Consider the following 16410-nt stretch of genomic DNA (forward strand, 5'->3'; position numbering starts at 1 on the left):
AAGTAAATAAATAAAAGGATAAGAGGAAAATGCTTGAATCGAAGCTTAAAATGAATTTCGGTCTCGAAAAGCCACACTGTTTCGCAGCACGGGGTGGTTTAAAAGAATAAAGCGAAAGGAAAATGGCGGGGGCGATCATACCAGCACTAGTGCACCGGATCCCATCAGAACTCCGAAGTTAAGCGTGTTTGGGCGAGTATAGTACTAGGATGGGTGACCCCCTGGGAAGTCCTCGTGTTGCCCCCCTCTCTTTTTTGTTTCGAAATCCAAATTTCCTATTCGTTCTTTATCCTGTAGTAATTTAGCTCCGTCGGAACGATTGCTTTATATTTTGCTTCTTGTCGAAGCATGAAGGCGGGTCTGAAGGCGCGAGACAAATCAGTAACGGTACGGCTCGATCAAAGCCCGGATCGTCGCTCAAATTTGTGGGCGCAAATGTATCACCGCAAGCGTGAAGGATTGATTTCATGATAATTTAGAGTTGCGGGATGAGGGAAAAAAACAGGGTGCAAATCAAGAACAAAAAAAAACATAAAGTAAATAAATAAAAGGATAAGAGAAAAATGCTTGAATTGACGTTTAAAATGAATTTCGGTCTAGAAAAGCCACACTGCTTCGCAGGACTGGGTAGTTTAAAGGAATAAAGCGAAAGGAAAATGGCGGGTGCGATCATACCAGCATTAATGCACCGGATCCCATCAGAACTCCGAAGTTAAGCGTGCTTAGGCGAGAGTAGTACTAGAATGGGTGACCCCCTGGGAAGTCCTCGTGTTGCACCCTCTTTTTTTTGTTTCGAAATCCAAATTTCCTATTCGTTCTTTATCCTGTAGTAATTTAGCTCCGTCGGAACGATTGCTTTATATTTTGCTCCTTGTCGAAGCATGAAGGCGGGTCTGAAGGCGCGAGACAAATCAGGAACGGTATTGCTCGATCAAAGCCCGGATCGTCGCTCAAATTTGTCGGCGCAAATGTATCACCGCAAGCGTGAAGGATTCATTTCATGATAATTTAGAGTTGCGGGATGAGGGAAAAAAATAGGGTGCAAATCAATAACAAAAAAAATATAAAGTAAATAAATAAAAGGATAAGAGGAAAATGCTTGAATCGAAGCTTAAAATGAATTTCGGTCTAGAAAAGCCACACTGCTTTTCAGGACTGGGTAGTTTAAAGGAATAAAGCGAAAGGAAAATGGCGGGGGCGATCATACCAGCACTAATGCACCGGATCCCATCAGAACTCCGAAGTTAAGCGTGCTTGGGCGAGAGTAGTACTAGGATGCGTGACCCCCTGGGAAGTCCTCGAGTTGCACCCCTCTCTTTTTTGTTTCGAAATCGAAATTTCCTAATCGTTCTTTATCCTGTAGTAATTTAGCTCCGTCGGAACGATTGCTTTATATTTTGTTTCTTGTCGAAGCATGAAGGCGGGTCTGAAGGCGCGAGACAAATCAGGAACGGTACGGTTCGATCAATGCCCGGATCGTCGCTCAAATTTGTGGGCGCAAATGTATCACCGCAAGCGTGAAGGATTGATTTCATGATAATTTAGAGTTGCGGGATGAGGGAAAAAAATAAGGTGCATATCAATAACAAAAAAAATGTAAAGTAAATAAATAAAAGGATAAGAGGAAAATGCTTGAATCGAAGCTTAAAATGAATTTCGGTCTCGAAAAGCCACACTGTTTCGCAGCACGGGGTGGTTTAAAAGAATAAAGCGAAAGGAAAATGGCGGGGGCGATCATACCAGCACTAGTGCACCGGATCCCATCAGAACTCCGAAGTTAAGCGTGCTTGGGCGAGAGTAGTACTAGGATGGGTGACCCCCTGGGAAGTACTCGTGTTGCACCCCTCTCTTTTTTGTTTCGAAATCCAAATTTCCTATTCGTTCTTTATCCTGTAGTAATTTAGCTCCGTCGGAACGATTGCTTTATATTTTGCTTCTTGTCGAAGCATGAAGGCGGGTCTGAAGGCGCGAGACAAATCAGGAACGGTACGGCTCGATCAATGCCCGGATCGTCGCTCAAATTTGTCGGCGCAAATGAATCACCGCAAGCGTGAAGGATTGATTTCATGATAATTTAGAGTTGCGGGATGAGGGAAAAAAACAGGGTGCAAATCAATAACAAAAAAAAATATAAAGTAAATAAATAAAAGGATAAGAGGAAAATGCTTGAATTGACGCTTAAAATGAATTTCGGTCTAGAAAAGCCACACTGCTTCGCAGGACGGGGAAGTTTAAAAGAATAAAGCGAAAGGAACATGGCGGGTGCGATCATACCAGCACTAATGCACCGGATCCCATCAGAACTCCGAAGTTAAGCGTGCTTGGGCGAGAGTGGTACTAGGATGGGTGACCCCCTGGGAAGTCCTCGTGTTGCACCCCTCTCTTTTTTGTTTCGAAATCCAAATTTCCTATTCGTTCTTTATCCTGTAGTAATTTAGCTCCGTCGGAACGATTGCTTTATATTTTGCTTCTTGTCGAAGCATGAAGGCGGGTCTGAAGGCGCGAGACAAATCAGGAACGGTACGGTTCGATCAAAGCCCGGATCGTCGCTCAAATTTGTGGGCGCAAATGTATCACCGCAAGCGTGAAGGATTGATTTCATGATAATTTAGAGTTGCGGGATGAGGGAAAAAAATAAGGTGCATATCAATAACAAAAAAAATGTAAAGTAAATAAATAAAAGGATAAGAGGAAAATGCTTGAATCGAAGCTTAAAATGAATTTCGGTCTCGAAAAGCCACACTTTTTCGCAGCACGGGGTGGTTTAAAAGAATAAAGCGAAAGGAACATGGCGGGTGCGATCATACCAGCACTAATGCACCGGATCCCATCAGAACTCCGAAGTTAAGCGTGTTTGGGCGAGAATAGTACTAGGATGGGTGACCCCCTGGGAAGTCCTCGTGTTGCACCCCTCTTTTTTTTTGTTTCGAAATCCAAATTTCCTATTCGTTCTTTATCCTGTAGTAATTTAGCTCCGTCGGAACGATTGCTTTATATTTTGCTTCTTGTCGAAGCATGAAGGCGGGTCTGAAGGCGCGAGACAAATCAGTAACGGTACGGCTCGATCAAAGCCCGGATCGTCGCTCAAATTTGTGGGCGCAAATGTATCACCGCAAGCGTGAAGGATTGATTTCATGATAATTTAGAGTTGCGGGATGAGGGAAAAAAATAAGGTGCATATCAATAACAAAAAAAATGTAAAGTAAATAAATAAAAGGATAAGAGGAAAATGCTTGAATCGAAGCTTAAAATGAATTTCGGTCTAGAAAAGCCACACTGTTTCGCAGCACGGGGTGGTTTAAAAGAATAAAGCGAAAGGAACATGGCGGGTGCGATCATACCAGCACTAATGCACCGGATCCCATCAGAACTCCGAAGTTAAGCGTGTTTGGGCGAGTATAGTACTAGGATGGGTGACCCCCTGGGAAGTCCTCGTGTTGCCCCCCTCTCATTTTTGTTTCGAAATCCAAATTTCATATTCGTTCTTTATCCTGTAGTAATTTAGCTCCGTCGGAACGATTGCTTTATATTTTGCTTCTTGTCGAAGCATGAAGGCGGGTCTGAAGGCGCGAGACAAATCAGTAACGTTACGGCTCGATCAAAGCCCGGATCGTTCTTCAAAATTTGTGGCGCAAAATGTATCACCGCAAGCGTGAAGATTGATTTTCAGATAATTTAGAGTTCGGGAATGAGGGAAAAAAACAGGGTGCAAATGCAAGAAACAAAAAAACATAAAGTAAACTAAATCAAGAAGGATAGAGAAAATGCTTGAATTGACGTTAAAATGAATTCGTCAGAAAAGGCCACACTGCTTCGCAGGACTGGGTAGTTTAAAGGAAATAAACGAAAGGAAAATGGCGGGTGCGATCAACCAGCATTAATGCACCGGAATCCACATCAGAACTCCGAAGTTTAAGCGTCTTTAGGCGAGAGTAGTACTTAGGAATGGGTGACCCCCCTGGGAAGTCTCGTGTTGCACCTCTTTTTTGTTTCAAATCCAAATTTCCTATTCGTTTCTTTATCCTGTTATAATTAAGCTCGTCCGAACGATTGCTTTATATTTTGCTCCTGTCGAAGCATGAAGGCGGGTCTGAAGGCGCGAGACAAATCAGAACGTATGCTCGATCAAAGCCCGGATCGTCGCTCCAAATTGTGTCGCAAAGTATCACCGCAAAGCGTGAAGAGGATTGATTTCATATAATTTAATTGCGATGAGGGAAAAAAATAAGGTGCATATCAATGAACAAAAAAAATGTAAAGTAAATAAATAGAAAAATAAGAGGAAAATGCTTGAATCGAAGCTTAAAATGAATTTCGGTCTCGAAAAGCCACACTGTTTCGCCAGCACGGGGTGGTTTAAAGAATTAAAGCGAAAGCAAAATGGCGGCGGCACATACCAGACATAGTGCACCGGATCCATCAGAACTCCGAAAGTTAAGCGTCTTGGCGAGAGTATTACTAGGATGGTGACCCCTGGAAGTACTCGTGTTGCACCCATCTCTTTTTTGTTTTCAAATCCAAATTCCTATTCTCTTTATCCTGGTAGTAATTTACTCCGTCGGAACGATTGCTTTATATTTTGTTTCTTGTCGAAGCATGAAGGCGGGTCTGAAGACGCGAGACAAATCAGGAACGGTACGGTTCGATCAATGCCCGGATCGTCGCTCAAATTTGTGGGCGCAAATGTATCACCGCAAGCGTGAAGGATTGATTTCATGATAATTAATTTAGAGTTGCGGGATGAGGGAAAAAAATAAGGTCATATCAATAACAAAAAAAATGTAAAGTAAATAAATAAAAGGATAAGAGGAAAATGCTTGAATCGAAGCTTAAAATGAATTTCGGTCTCGAAAAGCCACACTGTTTCGCAGCACGGGGTGGTTTAAAAGAATAAAGCGAAAGGAAAATGGCGGGGGCGATCATACCAGCACTAGTGCACCGGATCCCATCAGAACTCCGAAGTTAAGCGTGCTTGGGCGAGAGTAGTACTAGGATGGGTGACCCCCTGGGAAGTACTCGTGTTGCACCCATCTCTTTTTTGTTTCGAAATCCAAATTTCCTATTCGTTCTTTATCCTGTAGTAATTTAGCTCCGTCGGAACGATTGCTTTATATTTTGCTTCTTGTCGAAGCATGAAGGCGGGTCTGAAGGCGCGAGACAAATCAGGAACGGTACGGCTCGATCAATGCCCGGATCGTTGCTCAAATTTGTGGGCGCAAATGTATCACCGCAAGCGTGAAGGATTGATTTCATGATAATTTAGAGTTGCGGGATGAGGGAAAAAAACAGGGTGCAAATCAAGAACAAAAAAAAACATAAAGTAAATAAATCAAAGGATAAGAGAAAAATGCTTGAATTGACGTTTAAAATGAATTTCGGTCTAGAAAAGCCACACTGCTTCGCAGGACTGGGTAGTTTAAAGGAATAAAGCGAAAAGAAAATGGCGGGTGCGATCATACCAGCATTAATGCACCGGATCCCATCAGAACTCCGAAGTTAAGCGTGCTTAGGCGAGAGTAGTACTGGAATGGGTGACCCCCTGGGAAGTCCTCGTGTTGCACCCCTCTTTTTTTTGTTTCGAAATCCAAATTTCCTATTCGTTCTTTATCCTGTAGTAATTTAGCTCCGTCGGAACGATTGCTTTATATTTTGCTTCTTGTCCGAAAGCATGAAGGCGGGTCTGAAGCGGCGAGACAAATCCAGGAACGGTACGGCTGTCAAGCCCGGATCGTCGCTCAAATTTGTCGGCGCAAATGTATCACCGCAAGCGTAATGATTGATTCATGATATTAGAGTTGCGGATGAAGGGAAAAAAATAAGATGCAATCATAACAAAAAAAATTAAAGTAAATAAATAAAAGGATAAGAGCGAAATGCTTGTAATTGACGCTTAAAATGAATTTCGGTCTAAGAAAAGGCCACACTGCTTTTTTCAAGGACTGGGTAGTATAAAGGAATAAAGCGAAAGGAAAATGGCGGTGCGATCAAATACAGCATTAATGCAACCGGAATCCCATCAGAACTCCGAAGTAAGCGTGCTTAGGCGAGAGTATACTAGGATGGGTGACCCTGGGAAGCTTCTCGTGTTGCACCCCTCTTTTTTTGTTTCGAAATCCAAATTTCCTATTCGTTCTTTATCTAGTAATTTAGCTCCGTCGGAACGATTGTTTATTTTTTGTTTCTGTCGAAGCATGAAGGGCGGGTCTGAAGACGCGAGACAAATCAGGAACGGTACGGTTCGATCAATGCCCGGATCGTCGCTCAAATTTGTGGGCGCAAATGTATCACCGCAAGCGTGAAGGATTGATTTCATGATAATTTAGAGTTGCGGGATGAGGGAAAAAAATAAGGTGCATATCAATAACAAAAAAAATGTAAAGTAAATAAATAAAAGGATAAGAGGAAAATGCTTGAATCGAAGCTTAAAATGAATTTCGGTCTCGAAAAGCCACACTTTTTCGCAGCACGGGGTGGTTTAAAAGAATAAAGCGAAAGGAACATGGCGGGTGCGATCATACCAGCACTAATGCACCGGATCCCATCAGAACTCCGAAGTTAAGCGTGTTTGGGCGAGAATAGTACTAGGATGGGTGACCCCCTGGGAAGTCCTCGTGTTGCACCCCTCTTTTTTTTGTTTCGAAATCCAAATTTCGTATTCGTTCTTTATCCTGTAGTAATTTAGCTCCGTCGGAACGATTGCTTTATATTTTGCTTCTTGTCGAAGCATGAAGGCGGGTCTGAAGGCGCGAGACAAATCAGGAACGGTATTGCTCGATCAATGCCCGGATCGTCGCTCAAATTTGTCGGGCCAAATGTATCACCGCAAGCGTGAAGGATTGATTTCATGATAATTTAGAGTTGCGGGATGAGGGAAAAAAATAGGGTGCAAATCACAAGAACAAAAAAAAACATAAAGTAAATAAATAAAAGGATAAGAGAAAAATGCTTGAATTGACGTTTAAAATGAATTTCGGTCTAGAAAAGCCACACTTGCTTCGCAGGACTGGGTAGTTGAAAGGAATAAAGCGAAAGGAAAATGGCGGGTGCGATCATACCAGCATTAATGCACCGGATCCCATCAGAACTCCGAAGTTAAGCGTGCTTAGGCGAGAGTAGTACTAGAATGGGTGACCCCCTGGGAAGTCCTCGTGTTGCACCCCTCTTTTTTTTGTTTCGAAATCCAAATTTCCTATTCGTTCTTTATCCTGTAGTAATTTAGCTCCGTCGGAACGATTGCTTTATATTTTGCTTCTTGTCGAAGCATGAAGCGGGTCTGAAGGCGCGAGACAAATCAGGAACGGTATTGCTCGATCAAAGCCCGGATCGTCGCTCAAATTTGACGGCGCAAATGTATCAACCGCAAGCGTGAATATGATTTCATGATAATTTACAGAGTTGGCGGGATGAGGGAAAAAAATAGAGATGCAAATCAATAACAAAAAAATATAAAGTAAATAAATAAAAGGATAAGAGGAAAATGCTTGAATCGAAGCTTAAAATGAATTTCGGTCTCGAAAAGCCACACTGTTTCGCAGCACGGGGTGGTTTAAAAGAATAAAGCGAAAGGAAAAATGGCGGGGGCGATCATACCAGCACTAGTGCACCGGATCCCATCAGAACTCCGAAGTTAAGCGTGCTTGGGCGAGAGTAGTACTAGGATGGGTGACCCCCTGGGAAGTACTCGTGTTGCACCCATCTCTTTTTTGTTTCGAAATCCAAATTTCTATTCGTTCTTTATCCTGTAGTAATTTAGCTCCGTCGGAACGATTGCTTTAATATATTTTGTTTCTTGTCGAAGCATGAAGGCGGGTCTGAAGGCGCGAGACAAATCAGGAACGGTACGGTTCGATCAATGCCCGGATCGTCGCTCAAATTTGTGTGCGCAAATGTATCACCGCAAGCGTGAAGGATTGATTTCATGATAATTTAGAGTTGCGGAATGAGGGAAAAAAATAAGGTGCATATCAATAACAAAAAAAATGTAAATTAAATAAATAAAAGGATAAGAGGAAAATGCTTGAATCGAAGCTTAAAATGAATTTCGGTCTAGAAAAGCCACACTGTTTCGCAGCACGGGGTGGTTTAAAAGAATAAAGCGAAAGGAAAATGGCGGGTGCGATCATACCAGCACTAATGCACCGGATCCCATCAGAACTCCGAAGTTAAGCGTGCGTTGGGCGAGAGTATACTAGGATGGGTGACCCCCTGGGAATCCTCGTGTTGCACTTCTCCAATTTGTTTTTCGAGATCCAAATTTCCTATTCGTTCTTTATCCTGTAGTAATTTAGCTCCGTCGGAACAATTGCTTTATATTTTGCTTCTTGTCGAAGCATGAAGGCGGATCTGAAGGCGCGAGACAAATCAGGAACGGTACGGTTCGATCAAAGCCCGGATCGTCGCTCAAATTTGTGGGCGCAAATGTATCACCGCAAGCGTGAAGGATTGATTTCATGATAATTTAGAGTTGCGGAATGAGGGAAAAAAATAAGGTGCATATCAATAACAAAAAAAATGTAAATTAAATAAATAAAAGGATAAGAGGAAAATGCTTGAATCGAAGCTTAAAATGAATTTCGGTCTAGAAAAGCCACACTGTTTCGCAGCACGGGGTGGTTTAAAAGAATAAAGCGAAAGGAAAATGGCGGGTGCGATCATACCAGCACTAATGCACCGGATCCCATCAGAACTCCGAAGTTAAGCGTGTTTGGGCAAGAATAGTACTAGGATGGGTGACCCCCTGGGAAGTCCTCGTGTTGCACCCCTCTCTTTTTTGTTTCGAAATCCAAATTTCCTATTCGTTTTTTGTCCTGTAGTAATTTAGCTCCGTCGGAACGATTGCTTTATATTTTGCTTCTTGTCGAAGCATGAAGGCGGGTATGAAGGCGCGAGACAAATCAGTAACGGTACGGCTCGATCAAAGCCCGGATCGTCGCTCAAATTTGTGGGCGCAAATTTATCACCGCAAGCGTGAAGGATTGATTTCATGATAATTTAGAGTTGCGGGATGAGGGAAAAAAACAGGGTGCAAATCAAGAACAAAAAAAAACATAAAGTAAATAAATAAAAGGATAAAAGAAAAATGCTTGAAGACGTTTTAAAATGAATTTCGTCTAGAAAGCCACACTGCTTCGCAGGACTGGTAGTTTAAAGGTAAGAAGCGAAAGAAAAATGCGGCGTGTTTGGGCCGATCTTACCAGCATTAATGCACCGGATCCCATCAGAACTCCGAAGTTAAGCGTGCTTAGGCGAGAGTAGTACTAGAATGGGTGACCCCCGGGGAAGTCCTCGTGTTGCACCCCTCTTTTTTTTGTTTCGAAATCGAAATTTCCTATTCGTTCTTTATCCTGTAGTAATTTAGCTCCGTCGGAACGATTGCTTTATATTTTGCTCCTTGTCGAAGCATGAAGGCGGGTCTGAAGGCGCGAGACAAATCAGGAAAGGTATTGCTCGATCAAAGCCCGGATCGTCGCTCAAATTTGTCGGCGCAAATGTATCACCGCAAACGTGAAGAATTGATTTCATGATAATTTAGAGTTGCGGGATGAGGGAAAAAAATAGGGTGCAAATCAATAACAAAAAGAAATATAAAGTAAATAAATAAAAGGATAAGAGGAAAATGCTTGAATTGACGCTTAAAATTAATTTCGGTCTAGAAAAGCCACACTGCTTCGCAGGACGGGGGATTTTAAAAGAATAAAGCGAAAGGAACATGGCGGGTGCGATCATACCAGCACTAATGCAGCGATCCCAATCAGAACTCCGAAGTTAAAGCGTGCTTGGGCGAGAGTAGTACTAGGATGGGTGGACCCCCTGGGATAGTCCTTCGTGTTGCACTCTCATTTTGTTCGAAATCCAAATTTTCCATTCGTTCTTTATCCTGTAGTAATTTAGCTCCGTCGGAAACGATTGCTTTATATTTTGCTTCTTGTCGAAGCATGAAGCGGGTCTGAAGGCGCGAGACAAAATCAGGAACGCGTACAGTTTCGATCAAAGCCCGGATCGTTCGCTCAAAAATTTGTGGCGCAAATGTATCACCGCAAGCGTGAAGGATTGATTTCATAATAATTAGGAGTTGCGGAATGAGGGAAAAAAATAAAGGTGCATTATCAATAACAAAAAAAATGTAAATTAAATAAATAAAAGGATAAGAGGGAAAATGCTTGAACGAAGCTTAAAATGAATTCGCGTCTAGGAAAAAGCAACTGCTGCGCAGGACGGGGTATTTTAAAAGAATAAAGCGAAAGGAACATGGCGGGTGCGATCATACCAGCACTAATGCACCGGATCCCATCAGAACTCCGAAGTTAAGCGTGCTTGGGCGAGAGTAGTACTAGGATGGGTGACCCCCTGGGAAGTCCTCGTGTTGCACTCTCATTTTTGTTTCGAAATCCAAATTTCCTATTCGTTCTTTATCCTGTAGTAATTTAGCTCCGTCGGAAAGATTGCTTTATATTTTGCTTCTTGTCGAAGCATGAAGGCGGGTCTGAAGGCGCGAGACAAATCAGGAACGGTACGGTTCGATCAAAGCCCGGATCGTCGCTCAAATTTGTCGGCGCAAATGTATCACCGCAAGCGTGAAGGATTGATTTCATGATAATTTAGAGTTGCGGAATGAGGGAAAAAAATAAGGTGCATATCAATAACAAAAAAAATGTAAATTAAATAAATAAAAGGATAAGAGGAAAATGCTTGAATCGAAGCTTAAAATGAATTTCGGTCTAGAAAAGCCACACTGTTTCGCAGCACGGGGTGGTTTAAAAAAATAAAGCGAAAGGAACATGGCGGGTGCGATCATACCAGCACTAATGCACCGGATCCCATCAGAACTCCGAAGTTAAGCGTGTTTGGGCGAGAATAGTACTAGGATGGGTGACCCCCTGGGAAGTCCTCGTGTTGCACCCCTCTCTTTTTTGTTTCGAAATCCAAATTTCCTATTCGTTTTTTGTCCTGTAGTAATTTAGCTCCGTCGGAACGATTGCTTTATATTTTGCTTCTTGTCGAAGCATGAAGGCGGGTATGAAGGCGCGAGACAAATCAGTAACGGTACGGCTCGATCAAAGCCCGGATCGTCGCTCAAATTTGTGGGCGCAAATTTATCACCGCAAGCGTGAAGGATTGATTTCATGATAATTTAGAGTTGCGGGATGAGGGAAAAAAACAGGGTGCAAATCAAGAACAAAAAAAAACATAAAGTAAATAAATAAAAGGATAAGAGAAAAATGCTTGAATTGACGTTTAAAATGAATTTCGGTCTAGAAAAGCCATACTGCTTCGCAGCCGGGGTTTAAAAGATAAAAGCAAAGGAAACATGGCGGGTGTATCATAAACCAGCACTAGTGCCCACCGCGATTCCCATCAGAACTCCGAAGTTAAGGCGTGCTTGGGCGAGAGTAGTACTAGGATGGGTGACCCCCTGAGAAGTCCTCGTGTTGCACCCCTCTTTTTTTTGTTTCGAAATCCAAATTTCCTATTCGTTCTTTATCCTGTAGTAATTTAGCTCCGTCGGAACGATTGCTTTATATTTTGCTCCTTGTCGAAGCATGAAGGCGGGTCTGAAGGCGCGAGACAAATCAGCTCGATCAAAGCCCGGATCGTCGCTCAAATTTGTCGGCGCAAATGTATCACCGCAAGCGTGAAGGATTGATTTAATGATAATTTAGAGTTGCGGGATGAGGGAAAAAAATAAGGTGCAAATCAATAACAAAAAAAATATAAAGTAAATAAATAAAAGGATAAGAGGAAAATGCTTGTATTGACGCTTAAAATGAATTTCGGTCTAGAAAAGCCACACTGCTTTTCAGAACTGGGTAGTTTAAAGGAATAAAGCGAAAGGAAAATGGCGGGTGTGATCATACCAGCATTAATGCACCGGATCCCATCAGAACTCCGAAGTTAAGCGTGCTTAGGCGAGAGTAGTACTAGGATGGGTGACCCCCTGGGAAGTCCTCGTGTTGCACCCCTCTTTTTTTTGTTTCGAAATCCAAATTTCCTATTCGTTCTTTATCCTGTAGTAATTTAGCTCCGTCGGAACGATTGCTTTATATTTTGCCTCTTGTCCGAAGCATGAAGGCGGGTCTGAAGGCGCGAGACAATCAAAGGAACGGTATGCTTTCGATGCAAAGCCCGGATCGTCGCTCAATTTGGATCGGCGTAAAAAGCAAATGTATCGCACCGCCAGCCGTGAAGAATTGATTTCATGAGTAATTTAGAAGTTGCGGATGAGGGGAAAAAATAGGTGCAAATCAATAACAAAAGAAATATAAAGTAAATAAATAAAAGGATAAGAGGAAAATGCTTGAATTGACCGCTTAAAAATTAAATTTTCGGTTCTAGAAAAGCTACACTGCTTCGCAGGACGGGGTATTTTAAAGAATAAAGCGAAAGGAACATGGCGGGTGCGATCATACCAAGCACTAATGCCACCCGGATCCATCAGTAACTCCGACAAGTTAAGCGTGCTTGGGCGAGAGTAGTACTAGGATGGGTTGACCCCGCTGGGAAGTCCTCGGTTGCACTCTCATTTTTGTTTCGACATCCCAATTTCCTATTCGTTCTTTATCCTGTAGTAATTTAGCTCCGTCGGAACGATTGCTTTATATTTTGCTTCTTGTCGAAGCATGAAGGCGGGTCTGAAGGCGCGAGACAAATCAGTAACGGTACGGCTCGATCAAAGCCCGGATCGTCGCTCAAATTTGTGGGCGCAAATGTATCACCGCAAGCGTGAAGGATTGATTTCATGATAATTTAGAGTTGCGGGATGAGGGAAAAAAACAGGGTGCAAATCAAGAACAAAAAAAAACATAAAGTAAATAAATAAAAGGATAAGAGAAAAATGCTTGAATTGACGTTTAAAATGAATTTCGGTCTAGAAAAGCCACACTGCTTCGCAGGACGGGGTATTTTAATAGAATAAAACGAAAGGAACATGGCGGGTGCGATCATACCAGCACTAATGCACCGGATCCCATCAGAACTCCGAAGTTAAGCGTGCTTCGGCGAGAGTAGTACTAGGATGGGTGACCCCCTGGGAAGTCCTCGTGTTGCACCCCTCTTTTTTTTGTTTCGAAATCGAAATTTCCTATTCGTTCTTTATCCTGTAGTAATTTAGCTCCGTCGGAACGATTGCTTTATATTTTGCTCCTTGTCGAAGCATGAAGGCGGGTCTGAAGGCGCGAGACAAATCAGGAAAGGTATTGCTCGATCAAAGCCCGGATCGTCGCTCAAATTTGTCGGCGCAAATGTATCACCGCAAGCGTGAAGGATTGATTTCATGATAATTTAGAGTTGCGGAATGAGGGAAAAAAATAAGGTGCATATCAATAACAAAAAAAATGTAAATTAAATAAATAAAAGGATAAGAGGAAAATGCTTGAATCGAAGCTTAAAATGAATTTCGGTCTAGAAAAGCCACACTGTTTCGCAGCACGGGGTGGTTTAAAAAAATAAAGCGAAAGGAACATGGCGGGTGCGATCATACCAGCACTAATGCACCGGATCCCATCAGAACTCCGAAGTTAAGCGTGTTTGGGCGAGAATAGTACTAGGATGGGTGACCCCCTGGGAAGTCCTCGTGTTGCACCCCTCTCATTTTTGTTTCGAAATCCAAATTTCCTATTCGTTCTTTATCCTGTAGTAATTTAGCTCCGTCGGAACGATTGCTTTATATTTTGCTTCTTGTCGAAGCATGAAGGCGGGTCTGAAGGCGCGAGACAAATCAGTAACGGTACGGCTCGATCAAAGCCCGGATCGTCGCTCAAATTTGTGGGCGCAAATGTATCACCGCAAGCGTGAAGGATTGATTTCATGATAATTTAGAGTTGCGGGATGAGGGAAAAAAACAGGGTGCAAATCAAGAACAAAAAAAAACATAAAGTAAATAAATAAAAGGATAAGAGAAAAATGCTTGAATTGACGTTTAAATTAATTTCGGTCTAGACAAACCAACTGCTTCGCAGGACGGGGTATTTTAAAAACGAATAAAGCGAAAGGAACATGGCGGGTGCGATCATACCAGCACTAATGCACGCGGATCCCATCAGAACTCCCGAGTTAAGCGTGCTTGGGCGAGAGTAGTACTGAGGATGGGTGACCCCTGGGAAGTCCTCGTGTTGCACTTCATTTTGTTTCGAAATCCAAATTTCCTATTCGTTCCTTTATCCTGTGTAGTAATTTAGCTCCGTCGGATGATAACGATTGCTTTATATTTTGCTTCTTGTCGAAGCATGAAAGGCGGGTCTGAAGGCGCGAGACAAAATCAAGAACGGTACGGTTCGACTCAAAAAGCGCGGATCGGTCGGCTCCAATATTTGTAGGGCGACAAATTTATCACCGCAACGCGTGAAGGATTGATTTCATGATAATTTAGAGTTGCGGAATGAGGGAAAAAAATAAGGTGCATATCAATAACAAAAAAAATGTAAATTAAATAAATAAAAGGATAAGAGGAAAATGCTTGAATCGAAGCTTAAAATGAATTTCGGTCTATAAAAGCCACACTGTTTCGCAGCACGGGGTGGTTTAAAAGAATAAAGCGAAAGGAAAATGGCGGGTGCGATCATACCAGCACTAATGCACCGGATCCCATCAGAACTCCGAAGTTAAGCGTGTTTGGGCGAGAATAGTACTAGGATGGGTGACCCCCTGGGAAGTCCTCGTGTTGCACCCCTCTCTTTTTTGTTTCGAAATCCAAATTTCCTATTCGTTTTTTGTCCTGTAGTAATTTAGCTCCGTCGGAACGATTGCTTTATATTTTGTTTCTTGTCGAAGCATGAAGGCGGGTCTGAAGGCGCGAGACAAATCAGTAACGGTACGGCTCGATCAAAGCCCGGATCGTCGCTCAAATTTGTGGGCGTAAATTTATCACCGCAAGCGTGAAGGATTGATTTCATGATATTTAGAGTTGCGGGTGAGCGAAAAAAAATAGGGTGCAAATCAATAACAAAAAAAAACATAAAAAGTAAATAAATAAAAGGATAAGAGGGAAAATGCTTGTATTGACGCTTAAAATGAATTTCGGTCTAGAAAAGCCACACTGTTTCGCAGCACGGGGTGGTTTAAAAGAATAAAACGAAAGGAACATGGCGGGTGCGATCATACCAGCACTAATGCACCGGATCCCATCAGAACTCCGAAGTTAAGCGTGCTTGGGCGAGAGTAGTACTAGGATGGGTGACCCCCTGGGAAGTCCTCGTGTTGCACCCCTCTCTTTTTTGTTTCGAAATCCAAATTTCCTATTCGTTCTTTATCCTGTAGTAATTTAGCTCCGTCGGAACGATTGCTTTATATTTTGCTTCTTGTCGAAGCATGAAGCGGGTCTGAAGGCGCGAGACAAATCAGGAACGGTACGGTTCGATCAAAGCCCGGATCGTCGCTCAAATTTGTGGGCGCAAATGTATCACCGCAAGCGTGAAGGATTGATTTCATGATAATTTAGAGTTGCGGAATGAGGGAAAAAAATAAGGTGCATATCAATAACAAAAAAAATGTAAAGTAAATAAATAAAAGGATAAGAGGAAAATGCTTGAATCGAAGCTTAAAATGAATTTCGGTCTAGAAAAGCCACACTGTTTCGCAGCACGGGGTGGTTTAAAAGAATAAAGCGAAAGGAACATGGCGGGTGCGATCATACCAGCACTAATGCACCGGATCCCATCAGAACTCCGAAGTTAAGCGTGTTTGGGCGAGAATAGTACTAGGATGGGTGACCCCCTGGGAAGTCCTCGTGTTGCACCCCTCTTTTTTTTGTTTCGAAATCCAAATTTCCTATTCGTTCTTTATCCTTAGTAATTTAGCTCCGTCGGAACGATTGCTTTATATTTTGCTTCTTGTCGAAGCATGAAGGCGGGTCTGAAGGCGCGAGACAAATCAGTAACGGTACGGCTCGATCAAAGCCCGGATCGTCGCTCAAATTTGTGGGCGCAAATGTATCACCGCAAGTGTGAAGGATTGATTTCATGATAATTTAGAGTTGCGGGATGAGGGAAAAAAACAGGGTGCAAATCAAGAACAAGAAAAAAATAAAGTAAATAAATAAAAGGATAAGAGAAAAATGCTTGAATTGGACGTTTAAAATGAATTTCGGTCTAGAAAAGCCACACTGCTTCGCAGGACTGGATAGTTTAAAGGAATAAAGCGAAAGGAAAATGGCGGGTGCGATCATACCAGCATTAATGCACCGGATCCCATCAGAACTCCGAAGTTAAGCGTGCTTAGGCGAGAGTAGTACTAGAATGGGTGACCCCCTGGGAAGTCCTCGTGTTGCACCCCTCTTTTTTTTGTTTCGAAATCCAAATTTCCTATTCGTTCTTTATCCTGTAGTAATTTAGCTCCGTCGGAACGATTGCTTTATATTTTGCTTCTTGTCGAAGCATGAAGGCGGGTCTGAAGGCGCGAGACAAATCAGGAACGTAT

General features: G+C 42.6%; 25 non-coding genes and 2 pseudogenes across 25 annotated transcripts; all 27 read left to right on the top strand.

Annotated features, from left to right (window-relative positions):
* The first annotated feature begins 127 nt into the window (after positions 1-127).
* On the top strand, positions 128-246 carry LOC113755055. Its single transcript, XR_003465557.1, has one exon. It is a non-coding gene; the product is annotated as a 5S ribosomal RNA (ribosomal RNA).
* Positions 247-661: 415 nt separating this feature from the next.
* Positions 662-780, top strand: LOC113755061. Its single transcript, XR_003465562.1, has one exon. It is a non-coding gene; the product is annotated as a 5S ribosomal RNA (ribosomal RNA).
* Positions 781-1193: 413 nt separating this feature from the next.
* LOC113754991 lies at positions 1194-1312 on the top strand. The gene has a single exon (XR_003465503.1). It is a non-coding gene; the product is annotated as a 5S ribosomal RNA (ribosomal RNA).
* A 414-nt stretch (positions 1313-1726) lies between these two features.
* Positions 1727-1845, top strand: LOC113755044. Its single transcript, XR_003465546.1, has one exon. It is a non-coding gene; the product is annotated as a 5S ribosomal RNA (ribosomal RNA).
* Positions 1846-2260: 415 nt separating this feature from the next.
* On the top strand, positions 2261-2379 carry LOC113755057. Its single transcript, XR_003465559.1, has one exon. It is a non-coding gene; the product is annotated as a 5S ribosomal RNA (ribosomal RNA).
* A 414-nt stretch (positions 2380-2793) lies between these two features.
* LOC113755017 lies at positions 2794-2912 on the top strand. Its single transcript, XR_003465521.1, has one exon. It is a non-coding gene; the product is annotated as a 5S ribosomal RNA (ribosomal RNA).
* A 415-nt stretch (positions 2913-3327) lies between these two features.
* On the top strand, positions 3328-3446 carry LOC113754977. The gene has a single exon (XR_003465490.1). It is a non-coding gene; the product is annotated as a 5S ribosomal RNA (ribosomal RNA).
* Positions 3447-4911: 1465 nt separating this feature from the next.
* Positions 4912-5030, top strand: LOC113754970. Its single transcript, XR_003465483.1, has one exon. It is a non-coding gene; the product is annotated as a 5S ribosomal RNA (ribosomal RNA).
* Positions 5031-5445: 415 nt separating this feature from the next.
* LOC113755056 lies at positions 5446-5564 on the top strand. Its single transcript, XR_003465558.1, has one exon. It is a non-coding gene; the product is annotated as a 5S ribosomal RNA (ribosomal RNA).
* A 940-nt stretch (positions 5565-6504) lies between these two features.
* On the top strand, positions 6505-6623 carry LOC113755018. Its single transcript, XR_003465522.1, has one exon. It is a non-coding gene; the product is annotated as a 5S ribosomal RNA (ribosomal RNA).
* Positions 6624-7041: 418 nt separating this feature from the next.
* On the top strand, positions 7042-7160 carry LOC113755049. The gene has a single exon (XR_003465551.1). It is a non-coding gene; the product is annotated as a 5S ribosomal RNA (ribosomal RNA).
* Positions 7161-7576: 416 nt separating this feature from the next.
* On the top strand, positions 7577-7695 carry LOC113754971. Its single transcript, XR_003465484.1, has one exon. It is a non-coding gene; the product is annotated as a 5S ribosomal RNA (ribosomal RNA).
* A 416-nt stretch (positions 7696-8111) lies between these two features.
* LOC113754998 lies at positions 8112-8229 on the top strand. The gene has a single exon (XR_003465509.1). It is a non-coding gene; the product is annotated as a 5S ribosomal RNA (ribosomal RNA).
* A 414-nt stretch (positions 8230-8643) lies between these two features.
* On the top strand, positions 8644-8762 carry LOC113755047. Its single transcript, XR_003465549.1, has one exon. It is a non-coding gene; the product is annotated as a 5S ribosomal RNA (ribosomal RNA).
* Positions 8763-9180: 418 nt separating this feature from the next.
* LOC113755006 lies at positions 9181-9299 on the top strand. The gene has a single exon (XR_003465517.1). It is a non-coding gene; the product is annotated as a 5S ribosomal RNA (ribosomal RNA).
* A 415-nt stretch (positions 9300-9714) lies between these two features.
* LOC113755015 lies at positions 9715-9837 on the top strand (annotated as a pseudogene).
* A 416-nt stretch (positions 9838-10253) lies between these two features.
* LOC113755034 lies at positions 10254-10372 on the top strand. Its single transcript, XR_003465537.1, has one exon. It is a non-coding gene; the product is annotated as a 5S ribosomal RNA (ribosomal RNA).
* A 411-nt stretch (positions 10373-10783) lies between these two features.
* On the top strand, positions 10784-10902 carry LOC113755019. The gene has a single exon (XR_003465523.1). It is a non-coding gene; the product is annotated as a 5S ribosomal RNA (ribosomal RNA).
* A 411-nt stretch (positions 10903-11313) lies between these two features.
* On the top strand, positions 11314-11438 carry LOC113755013 (annotated as a pseudogene).
* Positions 11439-11841: 403 nt separating this feature from the next.
* On the top strand, positions 11842-11960 carry LOC113755045. Its single transcript, XR_003465547.1, has one exon. It is a non-coding gene; the product is annotated as a 5S ribosomal RNA (ribosomal RNA).
* Positions 11961-12930: 970 nt separating this feature from the next.
* On the top strand, positions 12931-13049 carry LOC113755031. The gene has a single exon (XR_003465534.1). It is a non-coding gene; the product is annotated as a 5S ribosomal RNA (ribosomal RNA).
* Positions 13050-13463: 414 nt separating this feature from the next.
* LOC113755020 lies at positions 13464-13582 on the top strand. Its single transcript, XR_003465524.1, has one exon. It is a non-coding gene; the product is annotated as a 5S ribosomal RNA (ribosomal RNA).
* Positions 13583-13997: 415 nt separating this feature from the next.
* LOC113755007 lies at positions 13998-14117 on the top strand. Its single transcript, XR_003465518.1, has one exon. It is a non-coding gene; the product is annotated as a 5S ribosomal RNA (ribosomal RNA).
* Positions 14118-14546: 429 nt separating this feature from the next.
* Positions 14547-14665, top strand: LOC113755021. Its single transcript, XR_003465525.1, has one exon. It is a non-coding gene; the product is annotated as a 5S ribosomal RNA (ribosomal RNA).
* A 417-nt stretch (positions 14666-15082) lies between these two features.
* On the top strand, positions 15083-15201 carry LOC113754969. The gene has a single exon (XR_003465482.1). It is a non-coding gene; the product is annotated as a 5S ribosomal RNA (ribosomal RNA).
* A 413-nt stretch (positions 15202-15614) lies between these two features.
* Positions 15615-15733, top strand: LOC113755023. The gene has a single exon (XR_003465527.1). It is a non-coding gene; the product is annotated as a 5S ribosomal RNA (ribosomal RNA).
* Positions 15734-16147: 414 nt separating this feature from the next.
* LOC113755050 lies at positions 16148-16266 on the top strand. Its single transcript, XR_003465552.1, has one exon. It is a non-coding gene; the product is annotated as a 5S ribosomal RNA (ribosomal RNA).
* The last annotated feature ends 144 nt before the right edge of the window (positions 16267-16410 follow it).

This window comes from Coffea eugenioides, unplaced genomic scaffold (assembly GCF_003713205.1).
Source record: "Coffea eugenioides isolate CCC68of unplaced genomic scaffold, Ceug_1.0 ScVebR1_1162;HRSCAF=1970, whole genome shotgun sequence".
Classification (NCBI taxonomy): domain Eukaryota; kingdom Viridiplantae; phylum Streptophyta; class Magnoliopsida; order Gentianales; family Rubiaceae; genus Coffea; species Coffea eugenioides.